Consider the following 22,538-nt stretch of genomic DNA (forward strand, 5'->3'; position numbering starts at 1 on the left):
GTCCTTACTTGTGGCTTTGTTACTCTTCAGAGAACCCGAGATCGGGTTTAACTTCTTGAAGATCAAGTACTAGGGAACTAATATCTTTCGTGGACAAATTCAATCCATCTTCTTTTGCAACTTCGCCATTGAGTGTTCATCGAAAGACTGCGTCCACCTTCTCATTGAACTTACGCGTGTCTCCCGGAATAGTTGCTCTAATTATTTACAATCTCTGTCCTCCTTTTGACGCTTCTTCCTTCTTAGGATCGGTCGATTCCTTGTTTTTCAATATTTGTTCAGGTTCTCCATAGCGGCAATATTCAGATAACATACTAAAGCTGGCATTGTTTTCTGCATTGCTTATCGGCACTCCCCATCAAATCAATCATTTTGTTCCGAGGATTACCTGATGCGAGAGCGGCCTCCCTGGTGGCCGAGCGCCTTCTGCCCCAAACGTGTTCGAGGGTTGAAGCGCAGAGATCCTCGGAAGAAAGTAGTGCCTCATGCAGTATTCGCGAGTTGTTCAGCTGAGTAGGACAGTTTCAACGTTGTTGGCCGTTGGTCGTTAGTGTCGAAATGGAGGGTACAGAGGCTTACAAACGGTCTATACATTTCTTCCTTGTCGCCAAAGCGTTTATATACTCGATATTGACCTTGAGATCCCGGGGCGATGTCGAGCTGAAACTTGTCTAGATAACGTCACTTCGGTTTTAAGTTCTAGGTTACTAATTTTTGCAACTAGTTTAGTTAACTTCCTCTCATGGGACAGAACGTTCCACATTCCAATTCGTATCTGTGTGTTTGTTTTAAGTATAATAGATGATAGATTAATGCTTTTATTTTCAGTAACTTCAACTGGCAGTAACTCCGTTTTGAACTCGCTTGACATGACTTTAAACAGACGATCGAATGTTTGCACTGCATAACTCTATTTTGCCACCAAGTACTTACTTACTTACTTAATTGGCCTAACGTCTTATGACAAGGCCTGCGTCGCATAATCTCTCCATCTATTTCGGCCATGGCAGTTGGTCTCCAATTCCGCGGGCACCCAGTGCTCGCCAGATCGCGCTCCGTCTGGTCTTGCCACCTCGCTCGCTGTGCCCCTCTTCGTCTGGTTCCTACCGGATTCGATGCAAAAACCAATTTTCAGGATTGTTGTCCGGCATTCTCAACATGCAACTGAATACTGGGTTCGCTGTAGAGACGCGTGAGCTCGTGATTCATTCTTCGCGTTCATATACCGTTCTCCTGCATGTCGCCAAAGATGCTTCTTAGTACCCGCCGGTCGAAAACTCCGAGTGCTTGTAGGTCCTCTTCTAGCTGTGTTCACGTTTTGTACCCGTAGAGGACAACCGGTCTAACTAACGTTTCGTACAGTGTGCACTTTGTACGGGGGGCCAAATTGTTCGACCGCAAGTGTTTGTGGAGTCCTTAGTAGCCCGACTTCCGCTGATAATACGCCTTTTAATCTCACGGCTGGCATTGTGCTCTGTTGCCAGTGAGCCAAGGTATACGAACTCGTCGGCTACCTCAAACGCATCTCCGTCGATTACCACGGTACTGTCTGAGCGGCCACTGTCGCGCACTGTTCCGCCCGCCAGCATATATCGTTTTAGACGTATTTATCGTTAATCAAATTTTCTTTGCTTCGCATTTTAGTCTAGTGTATTGATCTTTCACCGCCTCAAATGTTCTGCCAACAGCATCCACGTCGTTAGCAAAGCAGATAAATTGAAATGTGGAATAGCAGGCAGGAAAGACCATTTCCTTGTCGAATTCCCCTGCGAGATTCGAATGGGTCCGAAAATCCACACGAGATTCTCACACAGCACTGGATCCCATCAATCGTAGTCATGAAAAGTCTAGTAAGCTTACCTGGAAAGCCGTTTCTGTCTAAAATTTTCCATAGCTCTTATCGGTTTACACTATAGTATGCGGCTATGAAATCGATGAACAGGTGATGCGTGGGGACTCGGAATTCGCGGCACTTCTGGACGATCTGCCGCAGGATGAAGACTTGGTCCGTTGTAGACCGACCCAGCTAGCATTTTCATGTGTACTTAAAAGAAAAAATCGGCATTACGTACAGATATAAATGTTGACAAATACGATTTTGATGTGCACAACTGCCATATCCGTACCATACGTATGTCGCCTCCAATATACGTGATTAGCAATAATTACAAGCGTTCCGACTACATACATATTTATATACGATAATATCCGATTAAGCGCGACTCGCTCCGTAATTCTATACAACTCTGAGCTGAAAATCGTGTTATGTCAGTTATTATCATTATATAACAATACGATTGAAGATCAACTTGGGCGCAGCTTAATCAAGCTTTAGTTCTGATTCCGGATTTGTTTAGAGATATTTACGATAATTTTCACACATTGATATACGAGTTGGTGCTAGCTGGGGATCCTCCATGAAGCCGGCATGATAACTTCCCACAAATCTGTTGGCTATTGGCGATTGTCGACGGAAGATGGTGGTCAGGATAGTGATCGCACTATCCTAAGGCAAATAACCCCGTCTTTCCACTTCTCCGGTAGTCGTTACGTATTCCAAATCTTGACAATCAGTTGATGCAGACAGCCGGCTAACTTTTTTAGGCCCATTTGAATAAGCTTCGCTCCAACGCCATTCTTTCCCGCTGCTTTGTTGTTCTTCAGCCGCAGGATGGCTTCTTTAACTTCCCTTATCGATGGGGGTGGTACATCTTCATTGCTTGCTACACCAATGTTTGCCACCAACTATAGATCAGAGAATTTTACGCTCAAAACTCCAAGCTTTCGTCGATCAGCTTCCTTTAGCGTCCGTGATTCATGTCCGTAAAGGGCCGCTGGAAAGACTCATGTTCTGTAGAACATCAGTTTTGTGCAAATTTGCAAACTACGGTACTTCAGCTGGCTGCGTAATACGTAAAAAGCCCAATTCGCAGCTGTAATTCGTCGGTTTACTTCGCGGCTTACATCCTTCACATGTCAGATGTACGAAGGTATATAAATATATATATCCACTACTTCATACCATTCCCCATCCTGCATCACCTCGACACTAACACCAATTGAACTTTCACATTCCCTGCCAGCAACTATGTAATTCGTTTTGGCGCTGTTAATGGTAAGTCCCAATCTCGCTGCTTCCCATTTTAAAGACCTAAAAGTCACTTCTGCTGCCCCAACTGCTCTACGGTTGATTCCGATGTTAACGACGTTACCCGCAAAATCAAGAAGCATGTGAGACTTCGTGGTGATAGTCCCATTCCTTTCCACGTTGCTCTTCGTATTGCACCTTCCAACTCCAATGCAACGATGAAAAGCAGCCAATAGAGAGTGTATCCCTTTGCTTCAGTCTACCCAACGTCACGAAAACTGCTGAGGTCTTACCCGCTATTCTAAAGCATGATTTTGCTTAGTCGAGCGTTGCACAAATCAGCGTAATTAGTTTCGTCGAAAAACCATATTCTAAGATGATCTACCACAGCTCATTTCATTTGACTAAATCGCACGCCACCTTAAAGTCCACAAACATATGATGAGTCGGTAACTTGTACTCCAGGCAGTTGTCTAGTAGTAAGTGACGTAAGGTAAACATCTGCTTCACCATCAAGCGACCTTCACGAAAAACAGTTCAAAGGTAAGACTCGAGCAATGTAAAATATACAACTGTAAAATATATCATTAGTATTCAAACAGCTGCCGAATAAACTTTATTTTCAATTATTCGCTACAGTATATACCTACCAAGTGAATTGAAATTTTCTACAACGGCTAATCAGTTTATCGTGATCATTCCAGTAACACGCTTATGCCACTGCATTACACAGCTAATTTTCGTCCTTTCCAAATAAAGGGTAATGCACTAAATATCACTCAAAGTTAGCAAACTGCTAAAGAGAGAGTAAATAAGGTGCTAAGATATCGGTTCATAGACGAAAATATACGTGAAAAACTTGAAGTTTTTACCATTACGAATTTCACCAGTCAGCAGAGAAATTCACCATTCATCATGAAGCAACAGTTTATTGTCAAATCATTCAACGTGAAAAAAACGAGACGGTAATGAATAGTCTATCATCAGCTGTATCGACTAAAACGTCTAGCGTCCAATGTGGCTAACTTTGAATAGCAATAAAACCGGTATTCCTTTTTGGAAGGCGCAATTCCAATAATAAATCGATTCATGCCGAGATAACGTTCGAATTTACGCTTACTACAATTTAGACAACGGATTTATCAATCCTCACGTGCAGCTCTCCTGCACAGTTCGTGCCGCTTATCACCTTCCAATAAAAGACCGGCCTTCAAGGGGCAACTTTGTCAGTTCCGAGCCGATAACTGAACCAGTAGTTTTCAATTCGTTACCAGAAATTAAAAACTAGCAGGATGTTACTCTCGCCTGTTAAACTCCTGATCTGTTTAGTGTTTTCACTGGTCAGCTCCGGTGCCATTCCCAATTTATACGACACCGACCATCAGCATTTAAGATCCGAATCTTCCACGTGGGACCAATCCAAAGAAGAGCTAGGCTACGACGTGAACGAAACCACCTCCTGGTACTGGCAGCAGCAAGCCCAGGATACACTACGGGCTAAGCTCGCGGCACAACCGATCAGCGAAAAATGTCATCTTCTTCATCGGAGCCGGTATGTCCGCTCAGACCATAGCTGCCACTCGTATGTATCTGGGCAACGAAAACAAATGGCTGTCGTTCGAACGGTTTCCCAATCTCGGAACAGCTAGGACTTATTGTCACAATCAGCAAGTGTCAGATGCGGCCTGCACGGTATCAGCCTATCTTTCGGGGACGAAAACTAACTACGGAATGATCAACGTAATACCAAGTGTCCCACTTGGCAGCTGCAGTTACGATCGCAGCGCATCAGAATTCCAAGGTCTAATGAAATGGGCTCAGGAAAGCGGTAAACATACCGGAATCGTAACTAGTGCTCCCATCACCGACGCCAGTCCGGCTGGGGCGTATGCCAGTGTAGCGTCTCGTGAGTGGGAAAACGACGCCAAGGTTGTGGAAGCTGGCTGTGATCCTGTCCGGTATCCGGATATTGCGCAGCAATTGATCCACGGTGAGGTAGGTAAGAAATTGAACGTTATTTTAGGAGGAGGTCGAAGAAACTTTCGATCTAAGGACGCTTTGGATGAGAATGGAAGCCATGGAGCTCGTACGGATAACCGTGATTTGATCAAGGAATGGTTGGCTCTTCATCCTGGCAAAGGAAGCTATGTGTATGATAAACGCGGGCTTCAAACGGTGGACACTACCAATACTGACCATCTGTTGGGACTGTTCCACTCGGATTCTCTGCTATACAATTTGGAGGTGCAAGCTTTAAATCTGCAAGATACTCAACCGGAGTTGTGGGAACTGGTGGATGTTGCAATCAAGACTTTAAGCAAAAACATAAATGGATACGTATTGTTTGTGGAAAGTGGACGAATTGATGATGCTCACCATGAGACTAAAGCCCGATTAGCACTGGATGAAACAGTGCAACTCTCAAAGGCGGTAGATTTTGCTAGAAAAATTACCAGTTCCAGTGACACCCTGGTGCTAGTGTCAGCGGATCATAGCCATACAATGACCTATAATGGATATCCGGTGAGTACTGTTACTAATTGAGGAGACGAGAATGATTAAACTTATCGATGTTTTTGCAGAAACGAGGCAACGATGTGCTGGGTATTGCTAAAACTAGCGACGAGGACGGTTTACCGTACACTACTTTGAGCTACGCAAATGGCCCGGGCTACAAGATAACGTACACGGAGCAAAACCGTGGCATTCGAGCGGATATCAGCGGCTTGGATTGGCAAGACCGGAATGCATTGTATCCGGCGACAGCCCCACTGGGTGCGGAGTCGCACGGTGGAGAAGATGTTACCTTATACGCCAGTGGTCCCATGTCATATTTATTCCAGGGAAATTTTGAACAAGATGCGATTCCGTACGTGATCGCTAGTGCAGCGAACATTGGACGATACGAGCCTCGAGATGTGAGACGTAATTACTAACTACTTCTAGTGAATGCTGTGATCATAATATATAGTTAAAATTTCTTATTTAATAATGAATAAAACAGTAATACTTTGCATTACATTCTGCTCTACATTCACCAAGTGGTTGCGCATCTTCCTCCCCAACGCACAGCCTTTAAGTGTGGGACTATCTCGCAGTAGACAATCTCCTTTTGTGCGGTGTCATATGCTCCTTGATCAAAGTGTCTTGCGGAGCGAAAAGTAGGCCCAACTTTCATCTTGAAAGTCAGAGATCCCTAATATATAAACTCATCAACCAGTTCCAGTTCATCGCCGTCAATAATCACTGTCCGAAGGCGAAAGTTGTTTTCTCCGGGGCCTCTTCCTACGATATATTTGGTGTCTGATGCAGTGATTTGTACCCAATCCTCCCAGCTTCCATTTTTAATTTGCCGTAGATCGCCTTCGCCGTCCCAAAGTTTCTAGTAAAGATGTCAAGGTCCTCTGCGAAGGCTAGGAGTTGGCTACTTTTGCCGAAGATCTTTCCTCTTGTTTCGATGGCCACTCGCCAGATCATACCTTCGAGAAGGAGGAGCACCTTGTAGACGGCCTAGATGAGCGTAGTACCATGATAATTACAGCAATTGAGCCGATCGCCCCTTTTATAGATGAGGTAAACCACACCTTCCATCCACTCTTCCGACAGTTTCTTCTGCTCCAAAATCTTTAAAATTATCCAATGAAGTGCCGATTCCCGCACGATCTTCTCGAGATCGGAGCCGGCACGTTGTTATCGTTCGAGGCACACCTAGGTTAACTTCCGTTCCGTCTAGTTCTGTTATATTGTTATCGAGATGCTTCGAAAAATTTCTTCCACTTGTCGACCACTCTGCGCTCATTTGTGACCGGATTGTCCTGCTTCTCCCTCACGTATCACGCATCGGTTTGTGTCCTTCACAAGATTGGGTTACCTTCTTATGGAACTTGCATGTGTCATTAGCCTGGAACTGGTGTTCTTGCTTCACGATCTCTGTCCTCCTCCTGGCATTTTTTCCTCCTCGGAATTGTTATTAACTCATTCAGCTCACAGCTGTAAATTTATTAAGCAGGAATCTATTAATGGCGTCCATAACCTCAATGTCAAATAGGCTTACAAATAGTCTCGTACTACGCACTTGAAATCATTTAAAAAATCTCCAACACAACAATCTAACTTTAATTCGAATCTAGTCTGTAAGTTGGATACTTTGTAAGAAATTCTGGTGGGTAGACGCACCATTAGTTGTGGTAGTACCAGCAGTAGTGGAAACTCGAATTATTCCATTATTTTTGCAGATTTTGGTACAAGTTTGATACTTATCAAATAACACTGTTACTGGTATTCCGACTGCTTGACCACGCTCAGTGGGCATACCGACCACCCCACTTTTAGCCTAGCAGCTTTCAAGGCTTCGTTTCCGTCAGTCAGCGGAAGTCGTATGGTGGCTATCTGGGTCCCGGCCGGATCCTTGCGTAGGCGAACCGCCTCGGTTGCTACCACCACTCCACTTTGCTCTTTGAGAGCTTGTACGACCCCGCGCACTTCGGTGATCTCATCCAGGTTCTTAAACTGGACAGTCACTTCTGGTGTGAGAGCACGTAAGTGCACTCCGTCCCCGAGCATTTCTTCCGCTATGGACTTGTATGCGGAACTCTTCTTGATGGCGTCCTTCTTTAACTCGAGGATCATATCGCCCGTGAGTGAGCGGCGGATGCTCCGCACGTCCGCGGCCAGATCCTTGAGTAGGGCGTCTCCTCTCATGGCCTTCAGAATCTCCGAGCATTTCGACCCGTCGGTTTTCAGGATAAGAGCGTCGCCCTTCTTCGCTCGCTTCCTTGCCGGTTTAGGTGGAGCTGTTTTTTTACTGGAGCCTTCTCTGCCTTTCCTTTTGGCCTTAACCTCTTTCCTCTGTTGAGTACTCTTACCACTGCGTCCAGTATTTTGAACTATTGTGGTATGCCCCGTTTTATTATTTTGATATACGCTTCAAGCTTACCTTTCACTTATTGAGGAAGTGACCGGCTAGTAACTGGAGCGAGACATGTGCCAATCAGGGATGACTAGGTTTATCAACCTAGTACCCTGATCGGCGACGCCAACCAGATCCCCCCTTTTTGAGATACTGCAGTCTGCGTACTATTTGTGTTCCACGATTGCAGAGCAAGTGTTCCGAGGTTAAATATCATCTTGTACGAAACTGAGATTCCGAACATGATATTTACTCGGATAGTGTCCTGTCGCAAGACCGGTAAGCTTGCTGAGATCTCACTTATTGAGACTCAGCAACTTTAGAGTAACCGTTATATATTTTTAGATTGTTTGAGCGATTGCACAGCCATCCTACTGGCCATAACTGTTCGGCTCTCCTTTTGTTTCAGCCCACCCTCCAGCACACAGTCAGAGATCAGGCAGAGTGAATCTCGACCCATGAGTAGAGAGTTGGAGCCACAATTTCGTTTGTCGACTCACAACGAGTCGGCGTGTTGAGGATAGACGAGGATCAGGACTGAACCTCTGCTAGCGCATCGTTCAAGTTCTGCTCATCCCCTACTCTCTTCTCCACCTCATTCGCTTCTTTGTTTTTCTGCAGAGAGAGCATGCACGGTAAGAAATCGTGCACTGCATCAGTGACCGGCTTGATGCAGCAAGTGCAAATTACTGTGGCGGGTGCCCTGGTACTCCACAGGCTCCGTTGCGGCGAGAGAATTTATATAACCCCCTCCACTATTCCACCTTGGATTAGGGGATTATCCATTTAAGTTTTTACATAATAGCCATGGATAACAGCTATTACAAACATCTCCTTTAGGAGCTTTGGACCCTCTGCCTTTCACAGATTTTTCACACGCATAAAGTTGGGACCCTATCATTTCCTCCGCAATATTTAATTTTTCTAGTATATTTTTTTCTGTGATATACATAGTTTATGAAGTAGGTACTTTAATTATCAGGCACACAGGAACTGACATAATTGGTGGGTTCCAAATTTATGCGTGTGAAAAAATCTGTGATTCTGGCATCTATGCCCTCTGCTTTGGTTCTTGGGAGTCAAGAAGAACTGTCCTGCAGGCGGAGAGTTTACACTTCAGCCTTCGCATGTGTGCCCCCTTCTCTGTCCACCGTAGTTACGACCCTAGTTTCCACCGGTTGTCCGATTTCCACTAAGGAGCGTATCCTGGATGGTACCACGAGGAGGTAGAGGTAGGAGATGCTGACCTTAACCTCGGTCCACTGGCTACCCGTCTTGGAACTTCCCGCTTGTTCATCGGTTAGCTCTGCAAACCCGCTAGTCTGAGGGCTTTTACCGATCAGGCGTTTTTTCAGTCCACCAGGGGTGCTATCTCCCGGGGACTGTCTCAGACGCTGCTGGTAGCGCTTTCCGTGGTCTTCTGGGCCGCGTTGCGACACTCCGTCAACAGGCGGCCATCCGTCTGTACTGCCTTCGATGCCTTCACGATCACATTCTTCGCCTCTCCTGCACGCGCCACCAGGTCGTTGTGCATTTTGGAAGCTGCATTCAAGGTTCTCCGAAGCATGAGCAAGCTCTGCTTCAGGTCCTTGGAGAAATTGCCGCGACCTGACGTGAGCTCGATTATTATATCGAGCTGCTGTGAAGCTGCTACCACTTTAGATACAGCGTCTCTATTCTTCTCCATCGCCCTAATTAGCGCTGGGCCGTTCATTCGCTCCTCGCGAACGGGTTTTCCACCGAATCTACACTTGTTGTATTTTTGATTTTGTTTTCCATAAGAATCCCACGAGTTGAGGAGAAAGAAAAGTCAGCCACATCAGAGCCCCTCTTGATGCGGTAAGGGCGGATTACTGTGGAGGGCGTCCTGGTACTCCACAGGCTCCGTTTGCGGCTGAGTATTTCTAACCCCCCCCCCCCCCCCCCTGCTATTCATCCCTCGGCACGGGGTTTATACATTCACGTTTTACATAATAGCCATGAATAACAGCTATAAAAACCATCCTCCTTTTGGGGCTTTGAACCTTCTGCTCAGGTTCTCAGGTTCTCAGTATTTTCAGGTTTATCGAACATGCTTCTACCGAGATTGTAACCGTTCGTAGACTAACCTTTAAGAAATTTCTACTTTAAACTTGGTGGCTTATGCGCCACTCCCGGTAACCCGAGAGACCACCAGTCGTGTTAGGTTTGCCCGACTAATGTTTAGCACGAGATGTTTCTCAGGGGTCGGCTAGAACGGTACAGGGGTTACGCAACTGAAAACAGATACCAAGAGAACCGCTTCGCACCACCGTGCGATAGAACCGCTAAAAACAGGTATGCTACTAGATCCAGACCCGCGAACGTTACGACCCGGAACGAAGTTGAAATACCAAAGTGAAGGCAACGAAAGGAAGAGTGAGTGATCCTCAGAATGGACTCTGCTCAAACGTACGAATGAAAAACGTAAAATATCTTGAACTTTGTGTTCAGTAACCGTATAACGTTCGGGCTGGACAATTGTTTGTAGGTTTTCTAGCACTGTGTTTATGGCCATAAACGTATCACATACCTGCGCAGGGTTTTTGACGATGCTCGACGATGGCTAGCGTTGTCCTGGTAGACGGCGAAGATGGCGACGTCACGGTCGAGGGCGGTTGACTCGTCGCCGGATGTTCGTGTGTGTATCGGCCGAAACTAAAGTTGCGGAGGGTGGTTCGGCTGGACGGAAGGCTTCCGATTTTACAACTCACGAGAGCGACGCAATGACTAGGGTCATGCGTACCCGGGTTTTGTCCTTGGCAGGGACCAACGTGCCCGGAAGACCCCACGTACTACGTTTCTGTGATAGATCTCCCGAAACGGAATGAAACCCCTACCTCAGACTCGACAAAAGGCACGCAATTGACGACGTGTCCTGATTGTCGGCTCTCGGACTTCGGCCACGGAGTGTAACGTTAAACAGGGCCGGTAAAACACGCGCGGCAATTGCCGACCGCCGTGTACACTTTCGCAACGCAAACTTGGCGAAAAACACCACACGCCCCCGTTTAACTGCCACGAAGGCGGGCCTTAATTGCACACACGAACGGAACGGAAAGTGGACCGTAGCACTCCAGAATCCAGCAAAAAAGAATTCCGTACAAAAAGCGCATGGAGCGCTACTGTCTAATTCGAACGAAAATACGTAAATTACTACACCAACATTTAAACAAGAATTCAAAAATTACCTTTGTACGATGTATACCACGGTACACTTGAACAGAGTTCTTCTTCGAAGGGTTTATTTCAACCACGCGATCAAATAATAACTTTATACTGGAAGATAAATAAATTTCTTAAAAAACTCACTCACTTTCAATGGTAATAGTTTTGTACCTTTATACAAGAATTTAAATAGCAAAATTAACCCCTTGGTTAATCTTCAATATAAGAACACAATGCTCGTAAAAACTGTATTCAACTCGATAACACTTTTAGGAACTTCTGTTCACCAGCCGATGCGTAAGCGAAATGGACGAGTAGCTTTAATATTCTAATAAAGAAACCTCGGTTCCTTTATTTAAATTTTGGCGGTTTCTAGACAGCATGGCTGCGCCCACTAAACGGATAAACTAATTTAAGTATGGCAAAATGAGTACCTTATTTTCTCTTGCACACCTTTAGCAGCATAATACTAAAGTGACATCTAGTGGTCGTTACCGATTTATGTTTTATCGAGCTTTACTTTCATGATACGAAATATTTCACGCATGCAATTAGAATAAATCATCGCACGTGACTTATACAGTACGAGCGTTGCCTATATTTCGGCGATACCCGAAATATTACGTTCGCGAAACTTTTCACATATGAGCAAACCTTTTAGTCGAGCTGAGCAAACATTAAAAGTCTGATGCAGATAAAATATATTATCTAAATTTCGGCGTAAAATCCACAACAATTCACAAGATCCGTCATTTGCAGGCGGAGAATTTACACTCATCATTCGCATGAGTGCCTCCTTTCCTGTCCGCATACGACCCTAGTTTCGACCGGTCTACTAAGGAAAGTATCCCGGATGGTACCACGAGGAGGTAGCGAGAGGAATTGCTGAATAAGAGGCTGTGGACCTTCGTGGTATCTATTTTATAGCTGCATATTTAAAATAAGCGGGCATCGAAACGAGAGGCACAATTTTTACCAAGAGTAGCCAACTTCTAGGCTTTGCAGATGACTTCGATATCATTGCCAGGAACTATGCGACGGCGGAGGCAATCTACGCCAGACTGAACGCGGAGTCCAGGAGAATTGGGCTAAAAATAAATGCGTCGAAGACCAAATACATGAAAGGAAGAGGCTCAAAGGAAACAAATGCGCGCCTCCCACGGACGGTAACTGTTACCGCGGCTGAACTCCTGTTTGTAAATCATTCTGGCAACCAATTACCGAAAGTGACGTTTCTCGCTATACATAGCTAGCATAATAGTTTGTTTACGATCGGTATGTAAATACGGAAAGTGATTGTGCAATTTCATGCAGATCGTTATTCAAACTGTAGAAGAATTAGAAGTCATAGCGTTTCTGTTGAGGTCAGTAGGCGATAGTTAGATGAAAATATCATTCTAGACGTGGAATCTGTAAGTAAAAATGGAAAAGAAGTGGAGGATAAACTTACCTGTATAAATACTTACCTGTAGAAAACCTGAAAACAGACGGATAATTGGATACTAATTGCAAAAAAGCTGCTAACAAATCGCAGGAGATATACAGTGAGTACAGTGAATTTAAAGTGAAGATCATTAATAGAAAAAGTAATTTAACAGGGAAAACAGTGAAAAGTAGGAGAGTGGAGAAAATCTAGCTGATAGTGATTCGTAAGCGTGGGAGGAAATTGAAAAGTAAGAATATAAAAGTGTATAAGAATCTAACCATATTAATAAAATTAATTAGTTTTAGCTGTCACAAAAAGTGCTGCTCAGAATTTATTTGCTCGTTTGGGCACCCGAACAGTAACCGTTGACGGCGACGAACTAGAAGTGGTAGAGGAGTTCGTGTATTTGGGATCGCTGGTGACCGCGGACAACAACACTAGTAAGGAGATCCAGCGGCGCATCCAAGCGGGAAATCGGGCCTACTTTGCCCTTCGTAAAACGCTACGATCAGGAAGCATACGCCGCCGCACGAAGCTAACAATGTACAAAACCATTATTAGACCGGTAGTTCTTTATGGATTTGAAACCGTGACGCTGCTTACGGAGGACATACGCGCCCTTGCCGTGTTTGAGCGGAAAGTGCTGCGGACGATATTTGGCGGAGTACTAACTGAAGCGGAGAGTGGCGGAGGCGTATGAATCACGAGCTACAGGTACTGCTTGGGGAGATTCCCATCGTACATCTAGCGAAAGTTAGCAGGCTACGGTGGGCCGGACACCTCGTAAGGATGCCGGACTTCAGTGCGACGAAAATAGTCCTCTTCAACAACCCTATCAGCACTAGGAACAGGGGGCCCAACGTCCACGATGGCTCGACCAGGTCGAAAGCGATTCGCGACTTCTGAGATGACTAGGAAATTGGCGACGAGTGGCCCAAGACCGAGTTGAATGGAGACGAGTGCTTGAAACAGCACGAGCCACCCCGGCTCTATGCTGCTGAAAAAGAAGAAGATATTTAAAATAAACCGCGAGGTTCTGGAGCTCATTTTTCAATCATTTACCATCCTGGCGGACCGGTGTGGTCATTGGCGTTAGGAACCTTACCTAGGTAAGCTGGAAAGTACCTATGGTCTCATGAGATTTAAGAGAGTAGCGAGTGCGTTTGCACAGTTTCCACCAACGTGGAACTAGAGTCATACGGAGTACCACAAGATCAGCCTCGATGACCACATGGCAGCGTGCATGGTCTGATTCCACAAAGGGCTGGTGGACACACCGACTTATTCCGGAAGTATCCGGGTGGGTCGACAGGCGCCACGGCGAAGTCAACTTCCACCTGACACAGATTCTGTCAAGGCATGGTTGTTTTAGACAGTATCTGCACAAGTTCGGGCATGCGGAGTCCCCCGCGTGTCCCGAATGTGTGGATGTAGAAGAAACTGCAGAACATGTTTTCTTTATATGCCCTCGTTTCACGGGCGCGAGAAGCACCATGCAGGCAGTGAGCGGACAGGACACTACTGCGGATAACTTAGTCCAAACGATGTGTTCTAGCTCGGACGTCTGGGGGCGGTCAATGTGGCTGCTACCAAGATTGTACTTGAGCTACAAAACCGCTGGAGAGCCGATCAACGGCGAGTAAATAGCTTAACTACCATAGTCCAGTAGTTATATAAGAGGGTGAGTTAAGCACAATAGCCCCTCCCTGAAGTAATACCGATAAGGTGGTGCCAGGGGGGATCGAAGCTGGAGACTCGAGTGAGGTTTTAGTGGGTCGGGATTCTCACGCCCCATTAGGTGGGTCGGAATACCTAACCCCACTCCCTGAGTTGTCTTCTCAGGTGTCTGATAGTATCATATCTTCTAAGGTGCTGAGCAGATTTCCCTACTCGTAAAAAAAGCCTATTTCTCGTTGCTACACTCACCGTTCACATTAGTACCTTCTTCCCTGTCCGTATACGATCATAGTTTCCACTGTGGTTGGTTACCCGATCTCCGCTAAGATTGCTCGTATTCCAGCTGGTGGTATCACGAGGAGGTAGGAATGGAAATTGCTGGATAAGAGGCTTAGGACCACTATGGGGTATATTTTAAATTTGAAAGTACGCGAGGCCCCGACGTTACGCATTGTCCAGCCGTTCACCAGCCAATAGCAGTTAATTTTTGGGTTTCGCGCTGTCTACCTTTCATAGCAATGAAAAGAGAGGTAAGCATCCTTGCTAAGTGGAATAGTACAGGAAATTTAGCAAACTGTATAGTGAGAATATGAACAAGGACTAGCACCCACATAATCTTCCAAAAGTAAACGCTTCCAAATTCAATGGATTCGTTCGGATCTTCATGAAGTTATAAAAATTAATAAGTACCGAAATTTATTTCAGCTGAAAAAGGCAGTTCCATTTTATTTAGCCTAGCGCTTAGGGTTTCTTTTTTTTTTTTTGTTGGTATTTTATGATATTACTGATGTTCAAGTGAATTAGATTGGAACTGCACTTAAATCGTTCGTATGATTTTTACGACCTGAATTGCAACATAATAAAACCGGCGCAGCAATTAACAGACCGAATTCTCTCGATTGATATGATGGATTGACCACTGCAGAACCGCGTTCTCGAGCATGCAATATTATTTATACACGCAATTGTGTGACGTTCCCGGGCAAAGTTCACTCGTTCACGCGTTGTCCATCGCCGAATTTGACTCCGCTAATTGTTGCTGAAATCCCAAATTGCTGCCAAATTGCTTCATCGGCAAGTATCGTGACAACAAGCAATATGTCATTTCCCCTTCGGCAACGATTTCGGATCGCTGGAAACGTGCAAACATCGCCAAAATCGCGCAAACCACAAAATCCCCACAAACAATACATTTCCCACGAGTTCCTTCGGTTGTCAATTTTTGCCATCATATCGATATCCATGTGAAATCCGTTCTCATACTGCCTGTTGGCCTGTTGCATCCGCACTGCAAACAGTGCAGAACCCGAAATCGTCTGTCTGTCTGTTATACGCGTCACCCAATCTGAACGCAACCGTGGCGGCGGGCGGTGCGGTGGGGCTGCTTCACGCTGCTGACGATGCAGAAACAACTTCCGCGATGATCCTCTACAATGCAATGGATGCGTCAGCCAGTCGGAACCTGTCGGAACGGCACCCTTTTTGGATTACGGTGTGATTCGCGATGACGTTCGATACAACCGAAATTGCAACGCACCCACACCGCACCGCTGCTGCAAAAGTGCATTGCTTGCCGCTTTCGCCGAATGAAGTCGAACCGAGTGTAGTGTTGTGCGGGTTTTACTATTTGCATAGCACTCCGCATGGCAGTCCGTCCTTCCGTCGGACGGCAGGAGGGAATGCAGTGGAAACTGGGACTGGAAGGGATACGCTGCTGCTTACTGGCTACACGCTGGCACGATGATAGAGTTAGAGCGATTGAAATGGCTTTTCATGTTGAACAAATTATTTGAAATGATGATTACTGTTTGTTGGTGTTTATTCTCCTAAATCACTGTCCATTATTTCAATTCCTGAACAAACAATTATACAAATTAACTGCATACTTCCGGTTGTGACCATTCTCATGGAAATGGACTATTACTATCTTTAAGCCAGACTTAAAGGTCGACTTTAAATCAATCCCGTTTTGAAAACCTCCGAGTTTCTTGGATTTTGAAACTGTTCATGACTCTAGTTTTACAGAATAAAACATAGAATAAAACTTTATTCCGCAAATTAAAATTTGAAGCATGTCACAGTAAAACAGACAGTGCATGCAGTTCCAACATAATTGCACTCATATTTCTTAGAAACGTACCGACCTGTATGTGTGTATCATAGCGATGACACTATTGAGCTGAGCTGAGCTGCATTCAGGCTGGCAGGCAGGCAGAATCGGCATTAAAATTCCAATAAATTGAGTTCGACAGAACAATGAATCTGGTAGGATTTCCCAGTGCACAAGACGACAGGAGACTGTGCTTGGAATCCCAAATGAGCCCAATATGTTTACACAAGTTTTCGTTATGGACTCCGCCAGTCGCCCGCCGCCCGCCGCCACCCGGAGGCAGTGCGTAAGGGAAAGCTCATATTCGTGCAATTCAGCTTCGACTGTATCCATCCACACAAGGGATCATACGTTACAACCATATTACGATGAATGTGAACAGCCGTCGTCGAAGGGATTGGACATTTTATGTGCGTCAATAAAAGCCATAAATGTCGTTTGGTTTCTCCAATCCTCGGCGCGCGGCGGAAGGTTAGGATGAATTGGCTGACGGGCGGAAGAGATGATTGTCATAACAATATCGTTTCTGTCGCACAGTGCTTCTTTTCCTGGAGCGAGAATGGATAACTGGATGACCATCTGGTAGTGCCGACTGACCTCTGCCCCAACCGCCTTGCAACCGCTCTTCTAGTACGGAGCATCGAATTCCGAAGCAAGATTCATTCGCATCAAATCAAAGGTTGACCCGCGGAGGCGTCATTTTAATCCTATCATCAAATACATAGCGTACGACCGATATGCGGGGGAATAAATTCTGCAAACGGATGCATGGATGACACTAGTGCCTAGGGGCGTCCTGCCATGCGGAGAATCGGGATGACATAATGGGAATTACACGCATAACAATCGCAGGATCTATCGGATGGAATTTATCCACCCAATTCCTCCGGGCGGATCAATCGATTGCAGCACAGCCAACGTTGAGGTCATCAAAAAAGAAGGCAACATTCGCGGCAGGACTCCGCTCTGGCGGACTGGCCACATAAGTTATATTCAATCGGGTCAGGCCATGGCTCGCTTGTTCGTCCGAAGAATAATGATTATTGCTGGTGTGGTGAGTAATTATATTTACAATCTACAGACAGCGAGCGTTTCTTAGGTCTACGTCTACAACTATTAGTTAACAATTGAAATGCGAAATATAAAAATAAATTATGGCGTCTCTCATACAACCTTTTTTTGGTTTTTGATGGATGAAAACTATCATAATGTCTGAAACTTTGGAATGCAGTTGGACTCAGAAGGAAATCAGACGTGGAATCGGGCTAGAAATTAGAGTTGAATTAGAATTTTAACTCATTACTCCAGGTTAAACTGGAAATTGCACATGAAATTGGATTTGAAATTGGACTTAAAATTAGACTGGAAATTTTATTTGGAATTAGACATGCAATCGAATCTAAAACAGAATTTAGTTTTTATTTGAAACTAGCTGACCCGACAAACTTCGTATTGCCACAAATTAAACTGTGTTGTACATAAATCGTGAATCTCGGATGACCTTTGTCGCAATCTCGAGTTTTGCAAGTTTCTGGGGAGTTCATGGGTGTTTTAATATACAAATTTTCCTCCTAGTAAAGTAGAAAACAACTCCCCCAATTGCTTAGCGTGATTAAATAAAGCGGATAGCATTTAAATATTCGCCATCATTACAAACCATTTCGCCGAATACCATTTTGCGGAACACCAATTCTCGGTTGACCATAACGCGGAATATAGTGTTTCGCAGAATACCATTTCGTGAAAAACCTTACGCGGGATGTACCATTTCACGGAAAATCTTTTCGGTCACTATTCCCCTCTTAAAGATGGGAGGGGTCTCAATTCACCATAGAAAAAAAAAATTGCCTACAGAAACACCCACGTGCTAAATTTGGTTTCATTTGCTTGATTAGTTCTGGAGTTATGAGGAAATTTGTATTTCATTTGTATGGGAGCCCCCCTCCTAAAGTGGGGAGGGGTCTCAATTCATCATAGAAAAAAAATTGCCTTCAATAACACCCACATGCTAAATTTGATTCCATTTGCTTGATTAGTTCTCGAGTTAAGCAGAAATTTGTGTTTCATTTGTATGGGAGCCCCTCCCCCTCTTAGTCCCCCCACTCTAATCATCATAGGAACCTTCCCTTGCCCCAAAAATCCCTATATGCAAATTCACGCCGATCGGTTCAGTAGTTTTCGATTCTATAAGGAACATAGGGACAGACAGACAGACAGAAATCCATTTTTATAGGTATAGATTGGACTTGAAATTTTACTAATTTTACTTGAAGCTCGAATTGAATTAGATTTGGAATTAAATATGAAATTGGATTTGAAATTAGACTTGGGATTACGTTTAAAATTAGACATGGAATCGGAATTTAATTTGTACCAGCAATTGGACTTTAAATCAAATTTTTAATTTAACTTAAAATTGATTTTAAAATTGGAATTAAATCACACTTGAAATTAAACCTGGGCACGATGTCAGATACAAAGTTGAAATCAGGATTGTAATTTTTCGTCTTATTCTTTCACACATTTTACCTCTCTTCTGTGCTGTTTTTTCTCTCTTTTAGTCCTGTTTATCAACTTTTCCTTCTGTTTTTTACCTTTTTTCTTTTTCTGTATCGTATTCTTCTTCCTTTTCAATCCGTTTTTCGTATTTTTCTATCGGTTATCCTTTTGCTGTCCCATATTTCCTGTCTCATTGTTCCGTTTTCTTTCAGTTTGTTTCCTATTTTTTTCTCATTTTAATTCCTCCTTTTGCTTTAATTTTTCACTCTTTTTTTTTATTTCTTTACTGTTTTCCGTCTTCCCTTTTCCTTTTTTGTCTTTTTCTTACTTCTTTTATCTCTTTTCTCTCTCGTTTTTGTTTTGTTCTGTTTTCCTTCGTTTCTGTTACGTTCATTCTGTTTTTGGCTCCCTTTTTTCCCTCTCCTGTCCAGTTTTCCTATTATATCTACCCATTTTTCGTCTTTTTCTCTTAGTTTTACCTCTTTTTAAGGTTTTTCGAATAATTACATGGTTTTTCTATCCCATTTTCCCCATTTTTGTCCCATATTTTTCCTTTTTACCTTTTTTCCGTTTCCCTTGCTTCCTCTATCGGGTTTCTTTTTGATATCTTTGCTTTTTTTATTTTGTATTTATTTTTCTTTTGTTTTCCATTGTTTTTCATTATTTTCTGAATAATTTTCCCTTTCTTATTTCGTTTTCCTTTTTTTCTCCTTTTTTCCCTCTTTTTCTCTCCTGTTTTCCCTCTTTTTCTGTCACGCTTTTTCTTTTCGTGTACCGTCTTCTATCTATTTGTCTCGTTTTCCCTCCCATTTCACTCGTTTTTCCTTTTGTCAATTTCAGTCTTTTTTTCCTTTTTAACTGTTTTTTTTTTACTTGAACTTTTTAAAATTTTCTATTTTTTCGTTTTCGTCTGTTCCTTTTTACCTTTTATCATATGCCTTCCATTTCCGTTTCTGCCTTCCGTTTTCATTTTCAATTTCCTTCTTTTTCTGTCCTCTTTTTACCTACTTCGTAATATATCTTTTCTTTCCCTCCTATTCTATCCCATTTTTTATCCTATTCTGTTCATTTTCTTTCTCGTGTTCTTCGGTTTTTAAATCTTTTTTTCTTTCTATGTTCCTAATTTGCTTCTTTTCTTTGTCCTTTTTTCTGTCAAGTGTCCACTTTTTCCCGTCTTTTTTTCTCCAATTTTTTCTATTTTTTCACGTTTACTTACCACTTTGTCACGTTTTTTCTTTCGATGTTCTTTTTATTCCAGTTTTCTCTCTCTCTCACGCGCGTTTTCCTCTTTTTCTATCCTGTTTGCGGTTTTTGACACATTTTTCTTCTTACTTTTTTTAATTTTTTCTCCTTCTATATCATCTTTCTAGCTTCATTTTCTAGAGAGTAGCACAAGATGGACTGCCTCTATGTACTAAGAAAATATACAGTATTGTTCCGATTATATCAGCCCCTCCATGAACTGGAAAACTGATATAATCGGAAAATTTTTTTTTTTGCTAATGAATTATGTTCTTTTTTTGCATTATTAGGGTGGTCGTGTTTCTACACATTAGGGGGATTCAAAAAAAAAATTAAACACCTACTAAAAATACGATGTATTCACAAAAGTTGTAGAACATACAAAAATAAGTAACTCTGTCGAATGTAGTAACTATCTATCTCTTATGGTTGTCGAAATATAATAGTTTGTTTATAAAAAGCACTTAAAAACCACTTTTTAAAATAACTGTTACTTTTGTGGATACAATCAGATATAGAAAACTTTTACTGGTTGTAGTTTTACGTGTGAGTTGATTGATCTGCCAGCAACTACCACCTTGAGAAAGATTTGAGCTCAAAGAAGTACTGTTTTTCAACGAAACAACTCAATATCTCGGAAAATTGAGGAAACAGCGTATAATAATGTTCCACTAAACCGTGGTTTTTAACTGTTTTTAAGGGTTTGCCTACAAAGAATGCTTTATAGCTAACTAGCTGACCCGACAAACTTCGTATTGCCACAAATTAACCTGTGTTGTACATAAATCATGAATCTCGGATGATCTTTGTCACAATCTCGAGTTTTGCAAGTTTCTGAGGAGTGCAACCTTAGATGATTCATTTTGGCAGTTACGTAACTATTAAAGCATCCCAGGTAACCAATAAGCATCACCAATGCTATTCAAATATAGTCGCCTTAAATGCTACTTAAATGCTATTTTGGCAAAATATACAGCTACTTTACTGATAGCCTTCTTATAGTGCTGACAATGCTAATTTACAGCTAATTACCGACACGAAGAATTTGAATACAATTTTGGATGCCAATTTACAACACCTATGCAGTCAAAAAGCTAACATACAACAACGTGCAGTATAAAATGCCAGATACGCTGATTTGCTGCTTATGTTAATGCTTATTAGTTACCTGGAAAGGGTAGTTTAACATACAAATTTGCAATTTTTCCTCACAGTAAAGTAGAAAACAACTCCCCTGTCCCCTCATTGCATAGCCAAAACGCGGATAGTAATATTCACCATGATTGTACAACATTTCGCCGAATATCATTTTGCGAAAAACCTTAAGCGGAATATACCATTTCACGGAAAACTTTTTTGTGGAAAGTACCATTCCGCGATCCTCTCCTTACTCGCTGTCGTTCGTTCCAGGAAACTTAGCTAGACCTAGGAAAACAAATAAACCTAGACAGTAGTAATTTCTGCGGGGAGTTGCCTCCCCCCAGTGGGCGACGCTTCCGACGGCGGGTCGCCGGCAACACTCGCGGCCGTCTCGTCCTGAATGATCTAGTGTTACTATAGATAGTTTTTGTGGTCTTGTTATTGACTAATGTTTTATGGAAGAGTCTCGAATTTCTCGAGTTCGATTAGTTTTTGAGTTTCGCAAAAATTTCTGTTTTATTTGTATGAGAGTCCATATCCCACTACCACAGGGGTGAGAGTCTCTAACTATCATAAAATAAATTCAAGACTCAAAAATCTCCCACATGCCAAATTTGGTTCCATTTGCTTGATTAGTACTCAAATTATAAGTAAATTTTTATTTCATTTGTATGGGAGCCCCCCTCTTAAAAAGGGAAGGGGTCGCAATTCACCATAGAAAAAATTTCTGCCATCTATAACTCCCACATGCCAAATTTGGTTCCATTTGCTTAATTAGTTCTAGAGTTATGAGGAAATTTGTATTTCGTTTGTATGCGAGCCCCCCTCCAAAACAGCTAAGAAGTCCTAATTCATCATAGAAAAAGTGGTTGCCTCCGAAAACACCTACATGCCAAATATGGTTCCATTTGCTTGAATAGTTCTCGAATTATGAGGAAATTTGTATTTCATTTGTGTAGAAGCCCCCGCTCTTAAAGTGGGGAGGGGTCCTAATTCACCATAGAAAATATTTTTGCCTCCAAAAAGCTCCACATGCCAAATTTGGTTCTATTTACTTGATAAGTTCTCGAGTTATGAGGAAGTTAGTATTTCGTTTGTATAGGAGCCCACCTCTTAAAGTGGGGAGGGGTCCTAATTCACCATAGAAAATATTCTTGCCCTCGAAAAATTTCACATGCCAAATTTTGTTCCATTTGCTTGATTAGTTCTCGAGTTATGAAGAAATTTGTGTTTTATTTGTATGGGAGCCCCCACTCTTAGT

General features: G+C 43.2%; 1 pseudogene; it reads left to right on the forward strand.

Annotated features, from left to right (window-relative positions):
• Positions 1-4,380: 4,380 nt before the first annotated feature.
• Positions 4,381-6,024, forward strand: LOC128746136 (membrane-bound alkaline phosphatase-like; annotated as a pseudogene).
• The last annotated feature ends 16,514 nt before the right edge of the window (positions 6,025-22,538 follow it).

This window comes from Sabethes cyaneus, chromosome 1 (genome assembly GCF_943734655.1).
Source record: "Sabethes cyaneus chromosome 1, idSabCyanKW18_F2, whole genome shotgun sequence".
Taxonomy (NCBI): Eukaryota; Metazoa; Arthropoda; class Insecta; order Diptera; family Culicidae; genus Sabethes; species Sabethes cyaneus.